The following is a 27,559-nucleotide window of genomic DNA, read 5'->3' as shown; positions in this document are numbered from 1 at the left end:
AATATTATCATACCTTCGTCATCAAGTAAGCATATGTCAACATATGTCACATTTACTGCTTTTCCCCTTCTCCGAATTTTAGTGTAGTAAATTCTACACATGTGCACCACATACCACCCCCACCAGTAAGGTAAAACCACAAGGCTATGGCACCTAACAGTCTGTTTTCTGAGCTGTAGCAAGCTTACCATATTTTAGGACTCAGAGTCAATACTAGAGGCTTTGAAGTAAATTTAGATTGTCTAGACCTACCACTACAGACTGTGGCAGACTCCAGAGGATTCTTGTGAAGTTACTGAGTTTTCAGTCACAGCCATTTTGTTGCACTGCACTCATACGTGCAATCAGGTTACTGATTGCAATGAAAGAAAAAATGTCTTCTTAATATTTAACACATGTTTTGTGGGTTTATCATCACTAGCACCCTTAGGCTGTCTTAAATTATAGAGATCTATCTTGCAGTGTAAGACTTAAGTATACTTACTTAATACACTTTACAACCACAATACTTTATTTAGCAAAAGGTTATTGAACTCTGGATTTCTGTGCTGAGTAATCATTAAAAACATTAACTGTGAAGATTTCAGTTTTCTCATTGATGAGTTTTAATTTGTTTCCATCTAGTAATCCTCAGATTGTCTTCTTTAATACATTTACCACATCACCATTTTTAGTGAAGCTATTTTCTACTACTTCTTTTAAACATTCATAAGAATAGCAATCTATTGGATTTTTGTTTCCTTGATGTAAAAACAGAAGCAGAAAGAGAAATAATTCACACTTGCTAGCCAGTGACACTGCATGGCAAATCTCCCTCCATCTCCTCACAGCCATGGTGTAGCCATAATCCATTATTGGGACGTAATATTTGAAAAATAATTTCAATAGTGAAACTTATGAAAAATTAAATAAAAGGTTCAGTCCATAAAGTCAAATGCAGATCTTAGGTCCAAAGCTATGAGAAAATGAAGGATGAGTTGAACAGTTTTGCTTTATTCTGTCTCCAATGACAAAAATAGTTACTCCTCAATATTGATTTTATCTATGAAGGATAAAACCAGACCAAAATTACTTATTGCCTGTGGCATTGCTTTCAGAGGCTGTCAGTGACAGCAGAACAGAAGTGCACCTGAAAGTGAAAACATTTAACTCGGTAATCAACAAATCAAACCAATGAAATCCCTTCAACCTGAAGTTCCTTCAGCTAAATTTCCTACAAAATTCTACCAGCATTTTGAAAAGAAAATGAAGTGAAAAATGAAGTGAATAATATAATGTGGATGAGAGATAAAGCTAAGAAAAGTGAAAAAAAAAAAAAAAAAAAGTAAAACCAGGACTTACAGGTTTATCGTATCACTAATACTAACCAAAAGAATAAAGTTTCTAACAACTTCTCTGGTTTGTCACAACATTATTTAATTCAGATTTCACAGAAATTAATTCCAAGTTACAAAAAAAAAAAAAAAAATCCCGTGTAACAGTCAGTTACTCTATATTTTTTCTGTGGTGAATGAGTAGCTTCATGAATGATACAGAAACATCAAGTAATGAAATTGTGAAGAAAATAAGAACACAAACTTCAGTTTATACATGAATCCAAGACACTGTGAGGCAGGCCTCGTTTATAGAATCATAGAATCATTTCAGTTGGAAGAGACCTCAGGATCATTGAGTCCAACCATAACCTAACCTAACTCTAGCACTAAACCATGTCCCTAAAAACCTTGTCTATATGCCTTTTAAACACGTACAGGGATGGTGACTTCACCACTTCCCTGGGCAGCCTGTTCCAATGCTTCACAAGCCTTTCAATGAAGAAATTTTTTCTAATATCCAATCTGAACCTTCCCTGGCACAACTTGCGGCCATTTCCTCTTGTCCTATCACTGGCTACCTGGTGGAAGAGACCAACACCCTCCATGCTACAACGTCCTTTCAGGTACTTGAAGACAGCAATAAGGTCTCCGCTGAGCATCCTTTTCTCCAGGCTAAACAGCTCCAGTTCCCTCAACCACTCCCCATCAGACTTGTGCTCCAGGCCCCTCACCAGCTTCGTCACCCCCTTCTGAACTCTAGTACCTCAGTGTCCTTATGATGAGGGGCCCAAAACTGAACACAGTATTTGATGTGCAGCCTCACCAGTGCCAAGTACAGTAGCACAATCACTTCTCTAGTACTGCTGGCCACATTGTTCTTGATGCATGCCAGGATGCTGTTTGGCCTTTTTGGCCACCTGGGCACACTACTGGCTCATATTCAGTTGCCTCTCAATCAACACTTCCAGATTCTTTTCCAACGGGCAGATTTCCAGCTACTCTTCCCAAGCCTGTAGCACTGTCTGGGGTTGTTGTGACCCAAGTGCATGACCCAGCACTTGGCCTTGTTAAACCTCATACAAATGGCCTCAGCCCAATGATCCAGCTGGTCCAGAGCCCTTCATATGGCCCTCCTGCCCTCCACCTCAACACTCCCACCCAATTTGGTGTCATCTGCAAACTTACTAAGTGTAAACTCAATCCCCTCATCCAGATCATTGATGAAGAGATTAAACAGAGTTAGACCCACTACTGAGCCCTGGGGAGCACCACATGTGACCAGCCACCAACTGGATTTGGCTCCGTTCACCACAACTCTTTGGGCTTGGCCCTCTAGCCAGTTCTATATCTATCACAGAGTTCACCCATCCAGACCATGAGCTGGCAGCTGCTCCAGGAGAATGCTGTGGGATATGGTGCTAAAGGCTTTCCTGAAGTCTAAGTACACAACATCCACAGCCTTTCCCTCATCTACTAGATAGGTCACCTTGTCATAGAAGGAGACCAGGTTGGTCAAACAGGACCTGCTTTTTATAAACTCATGTTGACTGGGCCTGATCACATGTTTTTCTTGCATGTTCTGTGTGATGTCACCCAGGATGATCTGCTCCAAAACCTTCCTTAGCACTGATATTAAACTGACAGGTCTGTAGTTCCCCAGATCCTCCTTCCAGCCCTTCTTGTAGTTGGGCATCATGTTGGGTGTCATGTTAGCCAGCTTCCAGTCAACTGGGACCTCCCTAGTTAGCCAGGATTGCTGACAGATAATTGAAAGTGGCTGAATTATCACCTCCACCTGCTCCCTTAGCACCCGTGGGTGTATCCCATCTGGCCCCATGGACTTGTGAGTGTCTAAGTGGTGTAGCAGGTCACTAACCATTTCCCCTTGCATTATTTCGGCTTCATTCTGCTCACCATCCCTGTATTCTGCCTTAGGTGGCTGGATACCTGGAACACAACAGCTTTGACTATTAAAGACTGAAGTGAAGAAAGCATTTAGTTTCTCAGCCCTTCCCTCATCTTCTGTCACTATGGAAACATAGTGACATAATCTCCATCAGGGGATGGAGATTCTCCTTAGCCCTTCTCTTGTTGCTACTATATTTATAGAAACATTTCTTGTGGCCTTTCACAGCAGTGGCCAGACTCAGCTCTAGTTGGGCTTTGGCCCCTCTAATTTTCTCCCTCCATAACCTCACAGAATTCTTGTATTCCTCTTGAGTGGCCTGCCCCTCCTTCCAAAGTTCATAAATTCTCTTTGTATTCCTAAGTTCCAGACGCAGCTCTCTATTCAGCCAGGCTGGCCTTCATACCCGCCAGCTTGCCTTCTGGCACACAGGGACAGCCTAGCCTGCTCCTGTGCCTGTAAGATTACTTTCTTGAAGAGAGACCAACCTTCCTGGACTCCTTTGTCCTCCAGGACTGCCTCCCAAGGGACTCTACCAACCAGCCTCCAAAACAGGTCAAAGTCTGCCCTTGGGAAGTCCAAAGTAGCAGTTCTGCTGACACTCTTTACTTCTCCAAGAATAGAAAACGTAGTCATTTCATTATCACTATGCCCAACACGACCTCCAACCGACACATTGCACACGAGTCCTTTTCTGTTTACAAACAGATCCAGTGAGATGCCTTCCCTCGTTGGCTCACTAACCAGCTGTGTCAGGAAGTTGTCTTCCATGCACTCCAGGAGCCTCCTAGACTCTTTCCTCTCTGCTGAAATCTTGCTGTTCATTTTTTGCATGTACCTTATCTGTTATTTTAGAGTGCATTTTTCTTTTGGTTTTGGGAGGTGTTTTCTTGTTGTTAGCCTGTGCTAAGAGTTTCCACTGTTTCTAGATCCAGTAGGAATGATATTTCAGTTTTCTCTATTGCAGACTAGTTTTGTGTAAGATCAGAAAAACTGTTCTCCAACCTTTGTTCAAAAGTGCAGAAGATTTAAAAAGCAAATAAACAAGGTGGTTTGGACACTTCAAAGAATCTGCAGTTCCATATGGAAAAATTTAATTACTATGTAAAACCTGTCAAAAATGTGTTTCCAGGACAGGCAATATTGCAAAGCTGCACCTGTCAACATTTATTATATTTGGCATACTTGGAAGGAAACAGGCATTAATTGGATAAGCAGTTTGTCAAAGTATATCTGTGAAAATACATATCATTTGATAGAATAATTTGTTCAATAATTCATGTCTATGGGTTTTGAGGTTGTCCTGGTTTTGTTAAAAACAAGACCAGTTTCTCTTTTAGTGAATTTTCCTTTCAGCTAAGTTCTTCTAAGTAACTGCACTTTCCTGAAGTTGGATACATGTTTTGGTAGACATAGCAATGGAACGCAAGGTCGCTGATAAGAATGCACGTTCTTTAAGCAAGGAGAAGTGAACAGGTCACTAAAACTGACCAACTAAGTATTCCACCCCATAACACCATATAAAAGTGGGCGATCACACAGGTCTCATTCTTCTTCAGCTATGGCTGACATCTGGGTAGGACCCTGCCTGCCGTCCCTGAAAATCTGAGGCCTAGTGACAGACCCTGCATCCTTGAATCCAGTTCCAGTTTGCTGCAGAGTCCAACCCAGGACTTCCGGGTGCCTGCCCTGCAGTTACTGGAACAGTTCCAAGCTTTGCTGGGGAATTCAAGATTGGTTTTGTAAATTTTGTATTATTTTCTCTATTTATTAGCAGCATTAGTACAAAATTCTAAACTTTTTTTCCAACTTGCAAGTTTGTCTCTCTTTTCATCCTATCGCCTCTTCTTAGTGGGAAGAGGGGGGACTGGGAGAGAGAAAGCATCTGCCATGGTTTATTGTTGCCCTGCAATCAAATCGTGACAGAGGTAAATAAGGTATCTTCAGTGAAATTCTGATATTTGAAATTGCTAGAGGGCTGAATTTTTCTTTTTTCCGTATGTCAGTAGTTCACATTGGTTCAAAAAAAAAAGGTTATTCTTAAGCTAACCCACAAAAGCAAGCAAGTATGCTTGACTTACAATATTTATTCTAAACAGTGCCTAGATCAACAGGAGCAGACAGTAAATCTATGACACTATTAAGTTACTACTATTGTAATTAAGTTAATTTTTTTTAACCAATTGAGCCCTAACTCCAGAAATCAATATCAGAATCAGTTTTCATTTTATTTCTGAAGTTCTGGGTAAAGATTAACTCTTCTGTCATAAATTCTATATTGTTACTTGTTAATACTATTAGGGGATCAGATTTTCAATACATACTGGCTATGATCACGCAAACAGTTGTCCTACAATTGTGTGTATTGACTTCAGGGGAACTTTTCTTAAGAACACATACGTGTATTTGTGAAATATTTTACATTGCTGAGAAATCCAGACTCTTCATGAGTGTGACCTGAGAAACACCACCACAACAGGATCAATGAGTTCTTCTCACTGTGTCTCCTCTCCAGTGACAGTGAAAGCAGCATGGGATCCCTGTTGTTCTAGAAGCAGTAGCAGGACACCAAATTCTTTTCTGTCAGCTGCCCTTAAAAATGCTATCATACCAGCAGAATTTCTATAGTATTTACTTGAGGGAGAGCACTATTCCCAGCAGTAGCATTAAACTAAAAAGCAGAGGGGAAAGCTCAGGCTCTTCACAGCCACCCCTTTTAGGTGTGTGCAGTCTCATGAGGACCTCACAATTTTCTTTTGTATTTTTACTACCTTATACTTGCTTCACATTCTTAAGATGTTCTACATAATCAGGCAAAAAAAGGTGTTTTTTTTGTATTTTTAGTGTATGTGTAAAATTAGATGAACATATTTGAATTACACTTTTTTTTTCTTCCAACTTCCTTCCTTTGGCTCTGTCTTTGTCACTTTTTCTTTCTGAAATAATTTTTAAAAATAGCTACAACTCAGACCTTTACCTAACCCTACATTTCTAGGCTCAGCTAAAAATACTGCAGATCATTAGAAGAAGAGACAAAGAACTGGATTTTGAAATTACCTTAGAAGATTTTGAATCTATTCAGGAGAACTTCTGTTTCAACCATTTATACAAAGTGTTCAGAATATTTGCTTTAGTATTACCAGACTCTCTATTGAAAATGTGTTTGCAAAAATACCCAGCAATGCTTTGCAAAAGACAACTCTATGGGATATTAAAACACCAAAATGCAAGGCACAAGAGGTTCTAGAACTAGAACACAAACTCATTTTTTATGAAGTCCCCTGTGATAATGTGGTCATTCTTCTCCAGGTCTGCTGAGCCTGCTTATGAACTTTGCTCAGCTCAACAAACTGCAGACTTCTGTTAAAGCTGAGTAGGACATTTCATTCACAAAACAAGTTTTAATCTGTCACTTTTCAATGTTCCTTATGAATTTTTTTCCTCTCTTGTTTAAATTGCAGAGAAAGGCAATCTGTCTTACTCTTCCCTACAACTACTCCATAGTTCCATTTGGTGTATATTTAATATTTATGCAGCTATGTCATGCATGATTTGAGTTGGTGTCTGCTGAACTGTTATATAGCTCATTGACATTATCAAACTGAGCAGGTTTTCTGTTATCCTAAAACACACAAACACAAGAGGCACAATGTGTACTTGTTAAGTGCCAAATCTGGCTGTAGAAATCATGTGAGGGCAGCCAGACATTCACAACACCATAAAATAAAATTATTTTTCAGAGTGTCATTTTAAAATGTTTACTGGACAATAAAAAGATACTGAAGGAAAAATATATTTTATCAGCCTGAATGTTAACTGTGGAATATATCTGTTGCTATATTAATTTTTCCTTAGAGAACCAATAATTGTAATCCACTTTTGCATTTATCTAGTCAAATTTTTTTAAAAAGAACAAGTCACACAGAGCGAAGATTTCTTCTCTGAGAACATTACCCTATTTTGGAGGCTATATTGGGTTAACAGATAATTTGCTTAATAAAATGATTTATAAAATTGTTCTGTTGTAATATAAGTCTGAGTTGTTGCAAAACCTTGGTACTGGGTTAAGTTACTATCCTCAAGCTGTATTAATGCTTTTGGTAGTTTATAAGATTTTCAATGGTGCCTGGTGGTTTTGCCTCCCCAGTTCCAGTTACTGAGGTAAAATGATTTATTTTGCTTTCATAGCATACTAAGACATTACTGAAAACTTGTTTATTTGGAGTATCTCAAGAAGGGGAAAAAAAAAGAAAAGAGAGGCATATCAAATCACCTATCACTTAGATTCTTAAAAATTCTTAGCCATAACCATAACATATTGCTGATTTAGTATTTTTATTATGTAATCAAAGATAATCCTTTTAAAGCAGTAACTGTTAAATTAGATAAGCTCCTTTGAAAACACGTGATATTAGTGGCACATAGGGTTTGTCTCTTACAGAAAATAGCAAGCATCCATTAAGAATATAAATTTTCTTATTTTTTTCTCAAAGCATAATGGAATTCCACAATCAGATACAGGCATGCATCTCCCATTGGAGTTGACAAATATCTGACTTTAGCCCAAGGGCAGCGATGTATTTTACATGTTGACAGCAGCCACAGGGGTACTAACAGAAATGAAAGCACTGCTGAAACTTAGGATATACAGTTCAACGTTGATAACAGAAAGTTATCGGGAATAGGTCAGTGTTAAGGTGTGCATCTTAAAGTCTTCCCTCAAAAACACGTCATATGCTTTTCACGTACTAAGTACCAAGAAGCAAGTGAAAAGTTGCTGATTGTTCATCTTCTCATTTAGTGATTAATGTTGGTAAATCTGGAATCTGGAAAAAACTAAAAAGCCCCAAAAGGCTCTGTTTTACCTTTCTCCAGCCTAGGTTGGTCTTTATTTTTCATGTTCTTTATTGTTCCCAACATCCCACTAATCCCCACCCTCCTCTCATTACTCCTTTTTCTTCTACAACATTTTGCAGGAAAACAAAGAGACCTGGAAGTCATAGAACCACAGAGTCATTTCAGTTGGAAAAGACCCTCAGGGTCATTGAGTCCAACTATAACCTAACTCTAGCACTAAACCATGTCCATAAGAACCTTGTCTATATGCCTTTTAAACACCTCTACAGCCTTCTTTCAGGTAGTTGCAGACAGTGATAAGGTCTCCCCTCATCCTCCTTTTCTCAAGGCTAAACAGCCACAGTCCCCTCAACTGCTCCTCATAAGACTTGTGCTCCAGGCCCCTCACTGTCTGCACTTACTCTAGCATTTTTGTGGTGACCATTTATATCTGTAGGACACTGAGGGGTCTGGAGCATCTGAGTGCATTCTGGGGTGTCAGGAAGGATGCTGGAGTGGAGGAAGGTTACAATGCTGAAGGCCCACCTGCTTCCAAGCTCTTCATCTCCCATTCTCCCTGCCCTGCCACCCTATCCCAGGTATGCATAGCTACACAGCATTATGCCCTAACCAAGTCCATCTTGGCATAAAAAAATTAGTTGAAAAATCTTTCTAATCAGAATTATTTTTATGGATCAAAAGACGTTACCTATTACCTTCTTGCCCTGACTCAGCAGTGACTGGTACAGCATGCTTCGATGCAGTCTATGAGTCAGAAGATAAAAACTGTATAAAACACAGATGTTATTATTAATACATTTGAGAACTTCCTGTACTGTATATCTGGCAACTTCACTTCTACTTCAAAAGCCTGACATGAAGGCAATGATATTTCCCCCACCTTGACTTCACTGGTAAAAAACATCACGTTTTCATGAAGGTCACTGTGTGCTGGTGTCACATAGCTTAATCAGCTCATTGAAGTTAATCTGACAGTCAATAGATTTCTAGCATCACAATGCAGGTAAAAGAAAAGCTGTAGTGTGAGTTACATACACCTGTTTATTGGACATAGCTTCATTAAAATGCTTGTTTATTTATTTATTAACTATTATTTTTTAAAGAGAACTGTTCCTATCTCATTTAAATCAGTTACAGAGAGCAAAGAAGTGGAATCAATGCCCAAGGTGTAAGACTAGTAACATGCATAGGGATTTATCAGTGCTGTAGGAGTAATTTTAAATGCTTTTAAGGAAAGTTTCTCTATAGTTTTAAGAGTTTATGAGAGAGTGAGGAAACGGGAAATTTTCAAAGGCAGTGTTTTTAAAAGATACCTTTATGTGCACATAAGCAACTCTTATGAAATTAAAAACTGTATGTCAGCATAGACTTGCACTAACATTGCTGAGTAAAAAACAACCAACCAACCAACCAACAATAACAACAAAACCCACAGTTTCTCCCTCTCTTGATTTCAGGCTAAGCAATGTTGCTTCATAAAAATCTTCACTCAGTTCAGCTGAAAGTTGTTCAGCATAAAGTTTAGAGCCAGTACAACACATAAAACATTTTCATAACTACTTAGCACTAAGCAAGTGAGTAATTCAACTAAAGTTAGCAGGAATCTGTATCCAGTTAAATCTTTTACTGGATTATAAATCCAAACCATGCAGAAAAACAGCAAAACAGTGAATTTGCTGTCATCAGCATGAACAAACATTGTAATGTCACCTTGGCACTCACAAGTGTAAAATGTGCTGGGATATCAAAAAAGGGAAAGCTTACAAGTTAGGTGAAGAGATGTTTTATGTGCAGTTTCATGAGTGAAGAAACATGTACAATTACAACTCCTGCAGTTTCCCTTCCTTATGGCAGATTTCAGCAGTTTTTGTTTTGTTTACAAGTTTTCACATTAAGTACAATTTGATGTCAATAACCAAATGTGCTTACTCCAAAATATTTCTAGTGTCAGACTTATTTACCATCTCTAAATGTATTTAGCACTTGCAAAAAATTGATTTGCTGTCTGCACTAAGGACTGATGTACTTTGTTTATCCACAAAATAGGGCCGAATTACATAGCTGTCCCCTCTAGTGTCCCCCTAATCAGTTTCTACGTTAATACAGTGAAAAAAACCTAAGATGGTGATTCTTTTTTTTTTTCCCATATGCAACATATTCAGGGTATGAATTCTTTTTTGAAAGTGTCAAGATGTTTAATGGAAATTCTAAATTAGCACTATACAGATATTTCTAGGTGAGCCTGAGCTCATAAGAGCACCTGAGATCAAAAAATTCGATAAAGCACTCAGGCTTCACTGAAGCTTTCATCTTTCTATAGCTTATTATTTTCTAATTACACACAAATCTGAAAGTGAGAAATTTCTACTTTCTAATTAATCCTAAAACAAACAAACAAAAAAACAAACAAAAAAACAACCCAAACACATCAGTCTTCCTCCTCAATTTGAGATTTTATGTAAGTGAGAAAAACGCTGCAATACAGAAATACAGCATACCTTCCCAATTCACGACATTTGATGATATGGAAAGAAATTTGGATTATTTTATAATCTCCACAGTAATAAAAAGTTGCAATCCAGTTGCTATTTTAGACCAATATTTGTAAAATAGATATTTATTACAACATTTCAGCCTATTTGGAGTATTTCAGTAAAACCATTGGAGCAAGACATTTTAAGCTTCCTTCTGAGTTTAGATATCTCAGAGCATTTTGAAAAATTCAGGTTCAGACTACATTTTGTGAGAGCTTACAGCTTGCTTAAAGTTTGTTGCACAACTGTACTAGAGGACAAATAACCAGTTAGAACTAACATAGCAATGGCTGGAGTTCAGCTCATTAAGAAAAAAACACATCTACTGTTACTGGTATCCAGTACAGATGCCTGAAGCTGGACCTCGGAGTTAAGCAGTCAGACAGAAAAAAGGCATGTAAAGAATTTAGACAGGGCTGGAATATACAAAAAACCTGAGTGAAGAGATTACTTTCCTTTAACTATGTTCTGAAAGTGTTTGCTAACAAGCTTGCTAAGTAAACTATGCTTTAACAGCTGTATGCAAAAGAAAGAGTTTCACCCCAAAAGAACTCCTGCAGCAGCAGAACGACCAAAGCAGTGATGTCACAAAGCAACAGGTAGAACAACAGCAAAAAAGAGGTTAAAGTTTGCAAATGAGATTGGTGGGTGATGATCTCCATCTCATATAAAACTGGTGATGAAAGAATTGGTTTGGATTAATCAAAAAGTATACAGAACTCAATGATTTTTAAATGAATAAATGTGTGCAATGTATGTGCAAGCATTTATGTTAATATATATATATTTATAAACACATAGTTGTAAGTATATTATATACAAACATGGTAAAGCTCAATACACAGATGCTCTGAGACTCACCCTACACTTTTCTGCAGATGTTTATATTACTGTTGGAGAATTTTAAGGTATTTTCAGGAAAGTTCCTCCCTGTTTTGCCAGGTTATATTTTTCTGGCAGTTCCTGTTGTGCTATTTTTTTTGTTTCTTCATTCCAGTGATTCCTCTAGAAGCAGATTTGTAATGGCATTTTGTCCTTGCAGCACAACACATTTCTCAGGGAAGCCAGTTGCAAGTGATAATTTTTGTAGCAACTTCAATTTTGAACTACAATGTCTAAAGGTTACTGAATATATACCCATATATATATATGCCCATATATATATATATACACACTCATATATATATACATTGATATATCAGATCACCTCGAGGTCATTCATTCCCATTAGACTTTGTCCTGTGCACTTATATGATGTATCTAATACATTATTTAAATTGTAGTGCCTAGAAACTCCAGCATCCTCAGGGCCTTTATATTATCTCTAGATTTATCCTATTTGGTCTGAAAGCCCTTGCCACATTTGATGGTTTTCTAATACACTGCTTTTCTCTCACACAGAAAGGCAACCTGCCATTACATGACACCATTCTCCTACGTTGAGGAATAAGACAAAATTAAACTTTTAAAATTTTATTTTTCAAGTATCTTGCTGAGCTTGACATTAGCAAAATGAACAAAATATGCTTTCCAGCATTTTCCCCCTGTTCTTAGTGAATAACAGCAAAATTTTCCTCTGTTGAAATATTGTGTTTCTTCATCAACAGCTATTGGTATGCTGTTTGAGTAGCAGCTAGTTTAAGATCAAAATATCTGCTCCCTGAATTTTATACTATTTTCTTTTTTTTTATTTCCTTTTTTTTTTTTTTTTTTTAAGTAAGGGTTGGTTTGTTTGTTTTTTCCCCTATTTTGGATGATTATTTCTATTAAAAATAATCTCAGATGACATGTACCTGGCACCAGTCACTTCAAAGGAACTGTAAATGGAAGTCAGAGCAGCTGAGTCCAGCCATGCAAATAGTAACAGACCATATGTATTTACACCACAAAATAATTAAAAAAAAAAAAAAAAAAAATCACAATACTTTCATGTATTCCGTATGGGAGTATGTTCAATTAAGTACATTGTCAGAGCCTTTCATGGGAAATAGCATAGGGGACTTTCTGTGCAGCAACCATACCAATAGAGTCGGTGAAATAATTACTGGAAGCTGCTGATCTTGAAGTTGCAAGCCAGGGAACAGGAAGGAGCAGAATGATTGATTTTCTTTTTTAATAGAGACAGAGATATTGTTTTAATGCATCTTATCTTTATCCTGACCTTGGGATGTAGTGCAGTAGTCACAAGGAGCATTGAGTGTAACTGTAGCATAAAACGTGTATTATATTAGTGACAGGCAAGGTCAAGAACTAAAGATGCATAGTATAATAATATAGCCAATATTGCAGAAGACAAGTTAATGTATGTTCTTTATTTTGGTCTGCAGTATTTTAAAAAAGCCAAATTTCATTTTCATGCATATGATGAATTGTGTGTTCTAAAAGCATTCTGACAACATTGAAGAGTATCACTCTTTTCTGGAATTAGGGAAAAATTTGATTGCTTCTTTATTTAAAATATTACTCCTGACTATAACCATGCCATTCATAAACAATGCTAAATTATAACTTATTTAAACAGTGTCCTGCATTAAAAAAATAAAAGATGCTGTGCTTGTTTTCCTCAAGAAATGTGGTTTGGGTTTGTTTGTTTTGTCTCATTTTTTACAAATTATTTCTCTAATACTACTAATAAATTATCACTGTTTTTTACTGATCTACTCTGTGGAATATATTCCTTAGCAGAACCAAGTGCCTTGCTCATCAATACATTAAAACATCTCAGCTTTGTGCACATTGCTCTCAAAATAATAAAAAGACGATTCATGCAACTTGCTGGACCAGACATGTTCAAAACCAAGATATTTATTGAGTATGTTCTGCACTGTGGCACACTAGAATTGGGTCAAGGTGAGGTTTTTTACTCTATGTAGCAGAGAATGTGGTAATTTTTATCTTAGATATATAAAAAATTTATGTAGTATCAGTAAAGAGGGTAAAGAAACAGGATGCAAAAGTTGTTCAGAGGCTTCCAAAAAAGTGAAATTTCTTTACCCATATTTGCTTCACCAGCCAGAAGAGTGACAGAATCTCAAGGCCTGGCATTGTAGCTTTCTCTCTCCAATAACTATGAAGAGCTCTAGCATCTAGATTCAGAGGGTCCTGAGAGGTGGGGGATTGTTGTGGTGTTGGGGTTTACTTTTTTGGTTGTTTGTTTTCCCCTCTTTAACCTGCACAAAAGCAAAATTAAGAAATCTGGGGTTATTTCTTCAATTTGAGATTTCAGTTGTTTGTGTCAAGCTAAAGGAAATCCCAAAGGTAAGCCAGATAAAGAGAATGAGACAAGAAGTTTTACTGACATCTGTGCAGAGAATTCATGGTCGTTTTTCATCACCTTCCTGTAAACTACCATATTCATTTACACAAGGGTCAAAATAAGAGTACACTTTCTTCTATAACATGTATTCCCCAGACTTTATTGGGAGTATTTTCACAATAAGTTTTTTTTATAGATAAATCATATTAAGTGTAAACAGATCATTGATATTTCTGTATTTCAAAGTGCCACCTTACTGTTTCTATGAACAGCTCTGAAGGAGGCACAGTTATGCCATACAGGATAAAAATGTTTGAAAAAAATAAATGGTCATGTTCCATATTATGAAGTTCATTAGTGAATAACAGAAAAACCCTTAGTATTAACTCATAAAAATATTGCAAGTTTAATACCGGCTTTGAATATTAGTGATAAAAATAAGTTGAAAAAATGGGGTGCCTGAACTTCTAAAATTGTTTCACAAGTAAATCATTCATTAATATAATGCACAAAGTGATACAGTTCTGTTCAACAGTTTAATACATTGTGTTACCCTCAGGTAAAGTCATCAATTATGTAAAGATGAGTGGGGTTTTGTTCACTTGATTTCTTCCTGAACTACTTGATACACTGTGTTTAATTAAACAGTAATATATATAGCGGCAAGGAGGAACTTGCACTGCCAGTACACAATACCAAATCTGCTTTTGCAGTGGAGACTGATCTTTCCAAGTGGTGGGAATAAGCACAAGTATTTTATACAAATCTGCTTTCACTCTGAATTTATGCATGTATTACTATTGTTCCAAACAGGATCTGAACCCAAATGTTTAGTTATGAGGAAAGGTAGCAAAGGTATTGCTTGGCTCTACATAAGCAGTTCAGCTACAGAAAGAGAGCACACATTGTGACAGTAAGGAGTAGCCCTGGTTGTGCTGCTGAGACTGGCACATCATAGAGGGTAGGTATGCCTTGGGCACCTTCTGAACAGCTGTGTCACATCTGCACTCATAGTCGCCAGCACTATGGATAAGAACTGGTACTGCCAGCTCCCTGAATTTTTTTCTCCCATATAGCTTGTGTGGCCAGCACTGGCTTTTTGCTTCTCTGAAACAAAGTTTAATCCAACTTCACTTATATGTGCAAATGAAGTATAAACTAAGAGAAAACTCACAAGGACAGCTGATTTTAGCCAACACTGGAAGATGAACAGCCATAATTTCTTTAATAATTATACAAACATGGCAAGATTAAGAACTCATGACATCTAAGTTCCAAATATGAAACTGAACTCTTAGTTTTCAGACATGCTGACTATCTGCCTTTTATTTCAGATGTCTCATGGTGAAGTGGGGTGCGAGTGACCTTCCAGAGCTATCCTGAAGAACAGGGTTAAGAAGGACCTATTGGTAAAGAGGAATTATAGACATCTGGGAAACTACAGGCAGATCAAAGAGTCCTCAAAACTATTAACATGCTCTACTGAATGATGCCACAGAAATCACAATCCTGACTTATTAGGTCTACAATATAAATATTTTAATAACTTAAATGAAAAAATGTATGGTGTAAACTTCTAAGTACAAATGCAGTTCTTTCCTACTATTACTACAGAATTTACTTATACTGGGGTTAGAATTATACTATTGTTTTTCCCCCCTCAGTTCTCTTTTAACTTAATATCTCTTAGTGCCAAAGCAAATAAAGGCACTGAACATGCACTGAACATGCAGAGCAGAGGCAGTTTGTAGACTTTGCTTTTTCATTGCCATCATTGTTAAAGACATTTTTAAACACACAGTGAGCACAATAAGACTTACAATCTCTCTTACTGTACTTCTTTTTGAATCTGAAGTGTGGGAATAGGAATGATTTCTAGTGTAAGATTATTAAGAAACTTACATATTTAACATCATCCAGTTAGCAGTTAGATATGTCATACCACCATCTCCCCACATCTCGTTATGCATACAATGACAATGAAAGACAGTTTCTAAAATGCACAGAAAGTCCAAGAGACTACCACAATATACTAGTCTTGATAAGTTTTATACAGCGAATCTATTTCTCCTTTTGTTTTCTCAGTACACCTCTTTTCATAAACTTCTGCAATATTGCTGCAGAAGCTCTTACATAGAATAACTAAACTACTCTGTGAACTTCTCAGAAAGGGATGCCTGTCTGTTCAAGACAACATATGTATAATTAAGGAATGCTTAAACTAAATCACTGCAATTCCATCAACATAACTGTCTGAACATCAGATTGATCTCTTAGTCTCATTCCACCTATATTTTGAGCAAAGAAAACATTGTGTAAACAAATTAAGGAGCATGAAACAGTGTCCCCCAGTGCCATGTTACTGAGATAATAATCAAACAAGAAGCAACATTAGAAAGAGTGAAGCATGTGAACAGTTGAGCAACTCACTCCAAAGGAGGAAATGAGATGGCAGAGTAACAAAAGTCTCAGCACTGAGAATCCTTTTGTTCATCTGTATGTGTGAGGTGATTTGAAAGAGCTCGGGTGTGCCATGATGGCAAAACATGCCTAGCAGTCAAGAGCAAGTGCAAGTTCTGAAGGAGAGGGCAGTTGCCCCCAAAAAACAGAAGACAAACAGAAAGCCCCAGCAACCGGAGTGTGGAGAAAATATTTAAAATAGGCCAGTGATTAGGGCAACCACTGTATGAATATGAATACCTACTGAAGTTTAGTAAAAACAGATGTTAAAGAGAAGAACTAAATAAAAGCCTTACCATGGCATGTACCTTTTTACTCTGATCACAGAACCTTTTATTTCTTTTTTATCTAACTTCAGCACTGCAATAGATTTTTCTTTTCCTTTTATCTACACAGAAAAAATCTCTTCCTCAATGTATGAAACTGTCAGTATGTTCTTCAAATATTTGTATTCTTTTTAAAAGAAGAAAAATACAGCTTGTAAAAAAGTAATAAGTAAATCCCCTTTGTTAAAACACTTTCACCATTGCTACTTGAATATTAACTGATAGTTAGGTACTTGATCATGCAATTCTAATTTCTTGGCTCTCCTACAGTTCTTCATACGCTAATATTTATTCTACATACTAGTTAAGATCGCAGAAATGGGTGTATTTGTGGACTGTTGACTGCAGAAGCAGTTCTCAAAACCCAGACTTTCTGTGTCCAGTCTTAACTGCAACTGCCCAATCTATAAAACTGTCTTTGTATTAATTACATTGAGTTGAGGTGCTACTGTATGGCAGGTTGTAATCAACTATCCTTCTGCCACTTGCAGTTATTTCAAATGTTGAGTTACATTTCCATAACCAGATGGTTACTTCTTGAATGTAACAATCTTTTGTATATTCTGTTTTAACACTCATCAAAGAGCTCTTCTGTTCCAAATTGTTGCGAGAAAATGAAATTCCATCTTCCTCAGGAAAGAGAAAACATGAAATGCTTGCTACACCACCGGCACTCACACTTTTCTTTAACTTTTTTTTAAAAATCTTTCCCTTGACTGTGAATTACATTTCCATTAAGAAACATGCAGAACTCACTGTTATTCTTGTTAGTCATTAGCTGACATGATCAGAAATGAACACCAAGGCTAGTTATAGCATCTTAACAACATGTCCACTTTGCCACAGTCAAATTAGCTAATAGGGAAAGTAACTTAGACTTGAAAGACAGCCTATTGCTGTATGGATTCGATGATACAAATGTGATTAAATTCTGATGTTGGTTAGGTGCTCTCCATTAAAATTATTTGCAGTGGGTACACAAAAGCTTCTTTGAAGATGCAATAATTTAGGTTAGTGAAAAAAAGAAGAGCTGGATTGAGGCATTGGTCCAGCAGACCTAGATTCTAGACCCTAAAACTGTATGTCTCTTTGTCAGGCAACATAAAGTATTAACCAGAGACTGCAAACAGTCTGAAGTAACACAAAACAAAACCACACACACCCCAAACCAAAAACAACAAAAACCCACAATAACCAACCAACCAACCAACAACACAGGATGAGTTTCTCTGTTGAAAGAAAACACAAGACAAACCAGCCAACCAACAACAACAACAACAAAACCACACAATCAATCACCCAAACCAAACCAAACCAAACCACAAACAAAATGACAAAACAAAATCAAAGGACTCATTTTCAGTGATGGAATGAGGCAAGTTTGCGGGGTATGAAATAAGAGAATAAACAGGGTAGAAGTTCCCAAACACACAAATACACATTTAATTTTCAAAATGCAAATGGCTCCATCACTCATATGGGCAACAAAAAATGAGTAAAGGAATTTGGCATCCCCCTATGCCTCCCCTCAAAGAGAGAGGGCACACCGATAGCTGTGACACTTTCTGTGGTATGCCTTGCATCGTGGCTACTGCTACTCCATATAATAAGTGATGAACAATAAGAGTCCTAGATGGTTTATGTGGCTTCAGTACTATGAACAGACCTGAACACTGTTTGCTTCAGTTTATACCTAAACTGGATGCATGAAGTTATATGAACTGGCCAAGTCCTAGCTTGAGCTCATCCTTCAAGGGAAGCTAGCTCATAATTTTAAGTTACTCTTCTCTTATGAGATCGTAAGTTTAACAGACTGGATTTTTATATTATTACACTTTTAGTTCCACCTCTTTTTAGGCAAAAGAAACACTAGATATCTAAAAGTAAAAAAATAATAGAGCAAAAGTTACCAGTTACTGAGATAATGATCAAACAAGAAGCATGTATAAGGCAAACACTAGAAAGAGTGAAGCACGTGAAGAGTTGAGCAACTCACTCCAAAGGAGGAAATGAGATGACATCTGATTAGACTAGAAAACTCTTGAGCAGAAATTTGGGTAGCAAAGTGGGGGCAGGAAGGGGGAAAAGGGCAGAAGGAGCCTAAGGTTTAGCTCTGTTTGCTCACACTTACTTTTTAGTAAGTTTCAAAGAATGATGCACAGTAAAACAAATCAGCTGTGCAAGCATAAAACAACATTAACATAAAACTTAAAGCACAAGTCTAACACCTCTGGAAAATCAGCCATGAAGCAATTAAACTTTGAATTCTTGAGTATAATCTAATACAGAATTAGAATCGATACAAACCCCGTGTGATCCTGTCACATGCCAGGAAAGGGCTCTTGAGCTCAGGAATTTCCATTTGAATTCAACTTACTAAGGTTTTGTAATATATCTGGATGAATGAACACTTTTCTAAACACACATTCATGATGTTTTCAGGTTGTAACTCCAACATGTTACTGCCATTTTTAAAAGACATCTTAAAATGAGCAATATGTTCCAAGTTCATCACTGTCTAGTAAAAAGGGAAAAACCCCAAGAGACCCCGGATTCTAGAGAACATAATTGCTCAAGGATGAGTGTTAGTTGCAGAAAGCTCTGCATATGTTACAGATAAAATGCCACAACTTTAACATCTCAATTAGCCTAAGCTATAATGACTACAGATCCCATCTGCTTTTTCAAACCTACACAAATCAATTAGAATTTCTTTAAAATCATATTTCTGTCATCTCAGCTACCTATATACTGAGGATGAAAAGGCTAGTAAAAATTACAGTAATCAAGGACTGCTTAAAGAATCCACAAGCATTACAGTTTGAGAGACTGAACTACGGATACCTGAAGTAAAGGAAAAACAGTAAGGCACATTACTCTTCTAGAGCTGCAAAGAATACAGAGAATTAGAAACTGTTTGGGAAGAATTAAGAGTGACTTTCCAGCAGTTTACCACTTCTTAAGGAGTTCATAGCTTCATTTCTCGTAGATTAAGGAGATTAACATTGTTTTCTTTCTAAAAAACCCCACCTTTTTACTTTCCAAGTAATCATTCTTTCCATCAATGTCAGAAGCTGTTTCCTCAAGGAAAGCAAACCAAACCAAACATTAATTAATTCATACATGATCTTTGAGTTTTCTTCATATACATATGTCATACAAGAACCAATTTTTCCACCAGAATTTGACAATTCTAAATAAATACTTTTATATAATCTTTTATTTCTCCTTGCAGTGGCAGCTACTAAGAATCACTTTTTTTCTTTAAGAAAACCTCACTATAAAAGAGAAAACATTCTATAATTCAGATTTTTTTTTCTTTTGTTAACTGTGAATCTTACAAATCCTACACAATACCAATTCAGTTTTTGGCAAGATTTTTCTGTGCCGGCATGTGTAGTTTCATTTCAAGTGTAACTTCCTTTTACTTTCAAATACTAACAAAAATAAAAATACAAGTGCATTGTGTATTTATATCTATATGTATTGTAAGTTAGAGTTTTGAACATGCTGAAGATTTTAAATAGTTCTAAAAACCAAGCTACTTGCTATACATAATACTTTTACCAGTGTTCCAAGTGGTGTTTGAAATAGCTTTTGTCAGATATGATAAGATGTGAGGTTATACTGTTTTGTTTTTTTTTTTTTTTTTTTTTTTGTTGTGTTTTGTTGTTGGTGTTCTTACTAGAGAATCTAACACATTTTATATAAGAGAAGAACATAAGGATGAATCTTTTCACCATGGATCATTGCCCTGTCACTACTTAGATAAAGTCTGAAGCAGAAATACTGTACTTGGGTAAAAGTTAACAGCTAATTTCAATATTAGGTTGAGTGAGTAGGTGGAAGTCATTGTGTACAAACTGTACTAACAGCTGTCCCCAAGACTTAATTCTGCAGACTCTACTCTGTGAGTCATGGTCTTCCCAAGGTCTCTTCAGGTAACCTACCCTCCTCATGCAGAGTATTTATTCAAATTAATTTCCACCATATTCCTAGATCCAAACTTTTTTTTTTTTAAAGCTTACATTCCTGCTTTTTATTTACTTTCAGTATGCCGGCCTTTAAACCATGAGATCCAGAGGACAATAGTACTCCACCTTCTGGAGAAAACACACTCAGGGATGCCCTGGTTAAACAACTGAAGTTCCAGGTTTATGGAAATTCTTCAAGGGAATCAGTTTCTCTTTTCCTCACAGAGTAAGCATAAAGTAAATTTAAAGACTCAGTGTTCAGAGTGCAATTTCACATTAGAAATGCACAGTTATCTCCTACTAGTGATTGCATAACCTTTCCTTACTTTCAAGAAAAGGGAAACAATATGAAAGTTGTCCCATAAAAATACATTAACTCCCCCATCATCAGTATTTTTAAAGTAGAATAAGGAAAAATAAAATAACTGCTCAGCAGTGCTACCTAAAGTAAAAGGTTGAATCAGACTTCTATCTGCTTAAGGATCTTGTTACCTTTAATTGTGGTTTTTGCACTTAGTCATTACTGTCTTATTAGCTAGTCACAGCAGCAAAGTACCACTTGTTTTTCTGACCATACTCTGGAGGTAATCAGCTCAATGATACTCAAGACATGTGATTAGGTAAAATTCCAGGTATGCTGATACTTCAAAAAATCAAGAGCATACAAAAAAATCTAGGTGCTGATCAGTCCTTTCCTTGAAGGAGTTAAAAAATATTAAACCCAGTTTTGTAAGTGCCTGATGCTTTTGTACAAGAGTATCTGCAACACTGATTTGTCACCTGTGTGGGCTGAACATGATAAATTGCTTGCTTGCTAAAACTCAAGACTACTGACAAGAAATTTGGCCTCAGGACATTGTTTATTTCCTACAAAAGCTTTAGAAGGCCTTTGTATGCACTTTGTCAATCAAATATGTGCCAGGAAATCACTGTGCTGAATACTGATGAAGAGACTAATCCTTTGCAAAGAATGTGTGCAGCATCTCCCAATTATATATCCACTAACTGAGTCAGTTGAACTTGAACTCCTAAATTGCACACATAACTCTGTAATCTGGGCCCCAACACTTCCATTCCTCGGGAAAAAAATCCTCTTTTATGTCAATGGCAGGTTTGTCTGTGGAAAGATCAAGATGAGATCTTCAGGTAATAACAAGCCATACCTGTTCTTTTTGTTGCTACTTGCATGCAGACAAAGTATGATACAGTCACACACTCACCCGTTCCAAAATAAAAGGAAGGGGGAAAAAATCCAACCAGAAAGTTTTGGCCATGCTCTGTGTGTATGCCTAGAGAGAAAGAGTGGTGTTTAAGCTGTTACTTCGTCAATAGACTTGAGCAACTGGAAAGCAGGTCGTTCTAGTCAGGATGGTACAGGAAAGATGAAAAGTTACGTTGCTGTCTTGATAGGGAGGCAAACACTCTACAGACAGAACAAAATCTTTATTATGATCTATGACTGAATAAGACCCTGTTATATTAAAAGAAGTCAATGGACAGGGTGATGTGCCTTAGCTGAGATAGCTCTTTAATGCACTGTACTAGAGCCTGGCATTATGAATCTCATGCCTCAGGAACACTTACATTAATAGTGTGAAATGTCAAATAGCTGTCTGCCAGGTGTGAACCATTTGGTCTCTGTGATTTGGTGCACTCTGATACATCCATTTGATGTAGGGTGCAAATGTAATCAACTTTGATTATGATGTGCTGCTGTGGGCCCTTTGGAAAAGTCTGATTTATTTTTAGATGACTGCATCTCTTGAACCATTTGAGCTCTCTTGCTGAAAATCACTTTATGTAACTAGTATTGGAGGGCCATTGATACAGAACTATTATGTGCTATTTCTACATAGGAGGCCTAAAACAGGCAGTATTGATGTGCTTTAATTTTTTTTTTTCCTGAGAGCTCTACTTGAATAGCTTTTATAGTTGTACAGGTGGGCAATTTATTAATTTACGTAATGCATCCATCCATTTAATATATCTTTAAAAAGGAAGGAAAATTAATGTAAGATGTTACGAACCAAATAAATTCCTGCATAGATCCACAGATCACAAAGTTTTAGCAATTTGCTTGGCTTTATTTTGAAAGGTCCTTGCATCATTTTTTATTAAAACTCAATACCAAGAAGTGGATTACATAAACGAACCTTGCTGCCCAGCACCTAGTTCATTAAAAGTCTTGCTAACAGACTCTACGCCAAGTTGTGAACAGAAGACTACTCAGGGTTCGCAGAGTGCGCTGAACCTACTCTCTGCCTGCTACTGCAGTCCCTTCATGCAGCAGCCTATGAGCTGTATTGCAGGAGAAAATGACACATAGGCAGTTTTGAAACCACTATGAGACACCAATCTTTGTGCTTGGATATAAGCTGCCTATGGCCATGAGCTCATCCCACACTCTAAGCTTTCAGGACAGACCTGTTCTTAGAGAAAAGGGTGGTGGAGACCCATTGCTATCCGTTCTTTAAGCCCCTCCGCTCCTGTCACACAGCAGAACCACAACAGGTATGAGTGTCATCATGCAGACAGACAGAAGTTTTTGCTCTGCAAGTTGAAGGTCACTCTAAAATATTTATAGATCTGTAAGTTCTCCAAAACAATATGAGGCTTACTTTCCATCTCACTGAACTCTTAGCCAGCATTTCAGATAAAGACATAGTATTATATTAAATCCAGATAAAAGCTCATATGATTTATGATTCCTGAACCAATAAAAGAATCCATGCTTTCTGCCAAACCAAAGATAATAATGAAGCATGCCCATCTTATCTGAAGAGCTTAAAAATTAACAAAGGATTTTTCATTATGGGAAACTTAAGACCATACTTGTGAAAAGAATTAAGCATTACTAGAACAGACTTCAGTAGCATTTTGTACATCTGTAAAATATTCAGTCCTCAAGTTTACTTTTTCTGAGCACTGAGAACATTTGGGAAATGACACTGCAAACTCCTATAAAGTGGAAGAAATTCAGCTATGTTTGGTAGAACATGCTGTTAGGAAAATTTAATGTCATTCAAAAGCAACTCAAGCACAGTATTAAAAATATAATCACATTAGTAGTAAGCAGAAGACTCCAGAATTTTGTTTTATCCTTTTGTTATTGTTGGGTTCTCTTCTATTGTTTACTTACAGTCGGCTTGCCTTTGCTACAGTAGCCGTGGGACTAGTCATGGTTTTGTTCAAAGGCTATGATGAAACAGCAAGCTAAATGCACATTCTCCAGGACCTCCCAGGAGCACACATATCCAGATGTGGGAACAAAAGAGGGGTATGGTCAATGCTCAGAGCTAGAAGCTATTCAAGAACATTTTAATTCACTGATATAAATTTCTCTAAGTCTAGTTTCTTCCTCCTATGAGGAAGATGCAGTTGAAGTCTGCTTCCTCTCAAATAGATATCTGTGGAGTGGCTGCTGTTTAACAACTATTTTCCTATTTCTAAACTTTCTTGCTTTTATTGCTTTTAGCTCATGTCTCAGAGGACTTCCCTAAATTTCAAGGAGGAAAAGTGATAACAGCTGTTTGAACAGGTTTCAGATGTTAAGTCTGCTTATAATTCTTAAATATATTATTTTTTTTTTTACCTATTAAATAGCTGGCTTCAGGTATTTATTCTTATTTTGGTTTCATTATTAATTCCTCTAGATCAAGTCTGTGGACAGGGTCTTTAGGATTCATTATAAATTGTCTGCTGTTCTTTTTCAGGTCAGTTCTCATTTTGTTTAAAGTAACCCTTTGCACTGTTTCAAACAGTCAAAGTAGTTTAGTGTTATGAAAAAACTATTTAAACTCTTAGTGTGCCCCCTTACAACTCATGATCTGTAATCCACCAGGACAGAAGTCTGATCTTCAGCCTCTGTAAAGGGAAGTCAACCTCTCTAGCTGCGGAAGCAGTCTAATCAGACAGCTCTAGCATTTCTCTAATAAAATAGTATCCAGCTGACAGCATCATCCTGAAGCTCAGTGTTCAAAGCTGTTATCCAATTCAATATATTCAGAGTTCTGGATGTTCCAAGTTTTCAACCGAATCCTGATTCTTATTATGTTACAAGAGAGACAGATTTTAACACGTCATCATTCACTTTCACCTAGTGAACCCCTATGCTTTTCTTGGAAAGCTGTAATTACAGGAATCCTGGATTTACCTATTTTGACAGCCAACAAAAAGCAGCTTCCTCAGGCAAATCAAAAGCACATTTGCGGCCCAGCATTAACCATTACTAAAGCTGGATGGCAGGTAGTCTGTTGCAATGCTAGCCCAATTGAATGGGGGTAGTCCAAAAGTGAAGTTTAATCCAAGATGTAGATCCCTCATATTATTCAATAAGGCAAATAAGGTACATCTAATTAAAGCTGAAAAGTTTAAATCAGAGGCAATACAAATAGCTTGTTGGTTTTATAACACTGAGTCAGTTTGGCTCCCAGGCCAAGGAACAAAAAGGAGAAGGTCATGGCATGAGTGAGGACAGGACAGGAAGGCTCCTTTACAGTGCCTCAGTGTAAAAACAGGCCCAAAAACACTGGACAGGGAGGAAAACGGAGAGAGGGTAAATGCTATCATAGCTTTTTGTCCTCCTGAAGCTGTTAAATTCTCATTTTTGCACAATACTAAGTGCTGCCTTAGTTTAAGGTTTTGCGACTTTGAAGAATGGAGAGATGCACCAAAGAGAAAGTGTCCTCCATTGCAAGTTATCTAAAAGTTTAGCATGTCAACATGTAAATACGAAGGTATTGAACCAGTATCCTAAACAATACCCTTCTAAATCAGTAATGATAAAATAGCAAAATAGCATTTAATAGCACAACAGTTATCAGAGAACCATACTGTGTTGTGAAAAATTTTTGCCATGTAATTTGGGAAATAAGAACTTGTAAATCAAAATTAATCACAATCTCATGCTAAAAGCTGCTCTGGTTCTTACAAACAGCACAGATTTCCAATTTTCTAGCAATAAGAGTTGGTAAGTGATCCAGATATCGTAGATTAATCATATTCACAACAAGGAGTATTGATGTTTCTTGCTCATCTCAACTAAGAATTAAAACCTTGTTAATTTATTTGAGTTCTTTCTCCTTGTTATTTACAAGCTGCATTTTTAGACACTCAAGCTTGAGCACTCTTTGATCTAGGCTCAACCCTGCTTCCTGACGTAGACAAATGGTCACCAGCAACCAAGTTAACAGCGCTCAGCAAGTTATTGCATATCACTAAAGCCATGGTGCCTGGCAATGTGTCTCTGCATAACCTTCCACTATTAAGAAAAAAATGTTTTTGTTAAAACATCACCAGCCACCCCCAATTTAGGCTTCCATCTGAATCACACTTAAAGTCAGTGAAACCAGTTTTCTAAAATCAGCTGATAAAGAATAGTCAAAACTACTGCAAGTGGTAACCTATCTATATGCATAATTTCTAAATCAAGTATACACAGAGGGAGGTACAATTACTGTCAATAAACAGGTCAGAATCTGGATTTGAGAGAGCTCAAGTTATAAATCAGTTCCTGAGAAAGATGCCAATTAATGTTCTGCAGAATACCGAGAAACTGTTAAAAAGAAAACAAGTAAAATGCTACAAAAACTTTATGATGCCTTGCACACAGTCAAAAATCCGCTGTTTCCCATATGCAATATTAAGGGCAACATTAAAGGCTCAACATTAAAAGGAAACAGGAACAAGCAGAAAGGACCCTGCCTTCTTTCAACCTTAAGCAGGAAATGAAAGAATCACAGCCTGGATCTGGAAGCTCAACCCCTACTGACCCCTGGTATATATTGAAGCCATGCCACAGCAATGCAAAATTCTAATTTCAAGAGAAAGACAAGCAGTTCCATATATCCTCAGATATCAGAACGCCCACTGTTTGCAGGGTCGAAAAACAGGGAAAGAATCCTAGTATTCTTGAAAAAGCCTTATTATTCACAGTAACATGTGCATGCCTCAGTTGAGATCAGTTGGCTACATGTGGCAGCTAGCCCATTTTGACTAGACAGTATTATGATCTTGACTTTGCAAATGCAGGACCAAGCCAAGAGGAGATTTAAAATAAAAGAAACAATTATCTGGCATATAGAAAGTACATAGATGAGGTGGCACTGGACTCAGATGGGAAGACACAAAGTGCTGCTTTAAGCTTCAGGTTGAAAAAATCTTTGGCAGTACAGCTATTTGGGGTAGAGAAGTGGGATAGGATGAGAAAAACTGTATGGTTTTCATTATAATCAATGCGAAAACAGATGACATTTGTGCAGTTGGTTTGTTTGGGAGAGAATTTCTGAGAGTAGTCATAAAATAGGAATAGGAAAGTATGATCCAATGTCATCCAAGTAACCCAGTTCCAAAGTTTTAGAATTTCTCCAGAGGGAGGTGCAGGATTTTGCCATATTCTTCAGTATGCAGAAAAAATTCTGAGTTCAGGCTTTTTCACTGATAAGTCACAGAGCTCACTACCATTATTGAATAATTAGCTGAATAACTAATTTGAAGGCACTGCTCAATTTTATTTTCCTTTTCAAGTCGTCCATCACGGAATAAAATATCAAAAAAACCCAAAATACTTGTTGACAGAAAAAAGGGCCAGTGAGATACTTGGGCTGAACTATTTTTACAAAAAAAAAAAAAAAAGTGCCAGTGGAGAGACTTCTAGTAACACATCTCAGAGTGTCCTGTAGCTTGGTAGCTAAATTTATTAATGGCAATTTTCTTTATCTTTTTTTTATTGTTATATAAATAAGCAATGCTTACTTTGTATTGAAAGGACTTATTTTATGGGGAAAAAACATAAACAATTGTCAACCCAAGAAAGCAAAGTGAGCAATGAAAAGGTAGAACAATTGAAATACCTGATTTGGCTCTTAATTTTTTGATTCCTTGTGCTCCAACAGATGGGCAAAAATGAAGACAAAAAGAAATATTTAGGCC

General features: G+C 36.9%; 1 protein-coding gene across 3 annotated transcripts in view; it reads right to left on the bottom strand.

The window, feature by feature from the left end:
• CNTNAP2 (contactin associated protein 2) overlaps positions 1–27,559 on the bottom strand; it is a 1,147,495-nt gene that overhangs the window by 1,055,243 nt on the left and 64,693 nt on the right. The gene's annotated exons all lie outside the window — the stretch shown is intronic.

Source organism: Columba livia, chromosome 2 (genome assembly GCF_036013475.1).
Source record: "Columba livia isolate bColLiv1 breed racing homer chromosome 2, bColLiv1.pat.W.v2, whole genome shotgun sequence".
NCBI classification, from domain to species: Eukaryota; Metazoa; Chordata; class Aves; order Columbiformes; family Columbidae; genus Columba; species Columba livia.
The sequence above is the reverse complement of the archived record's forward strand: the minus strand, read 5'-3'. Positions and strand labels throughout refer to the sequence as shown.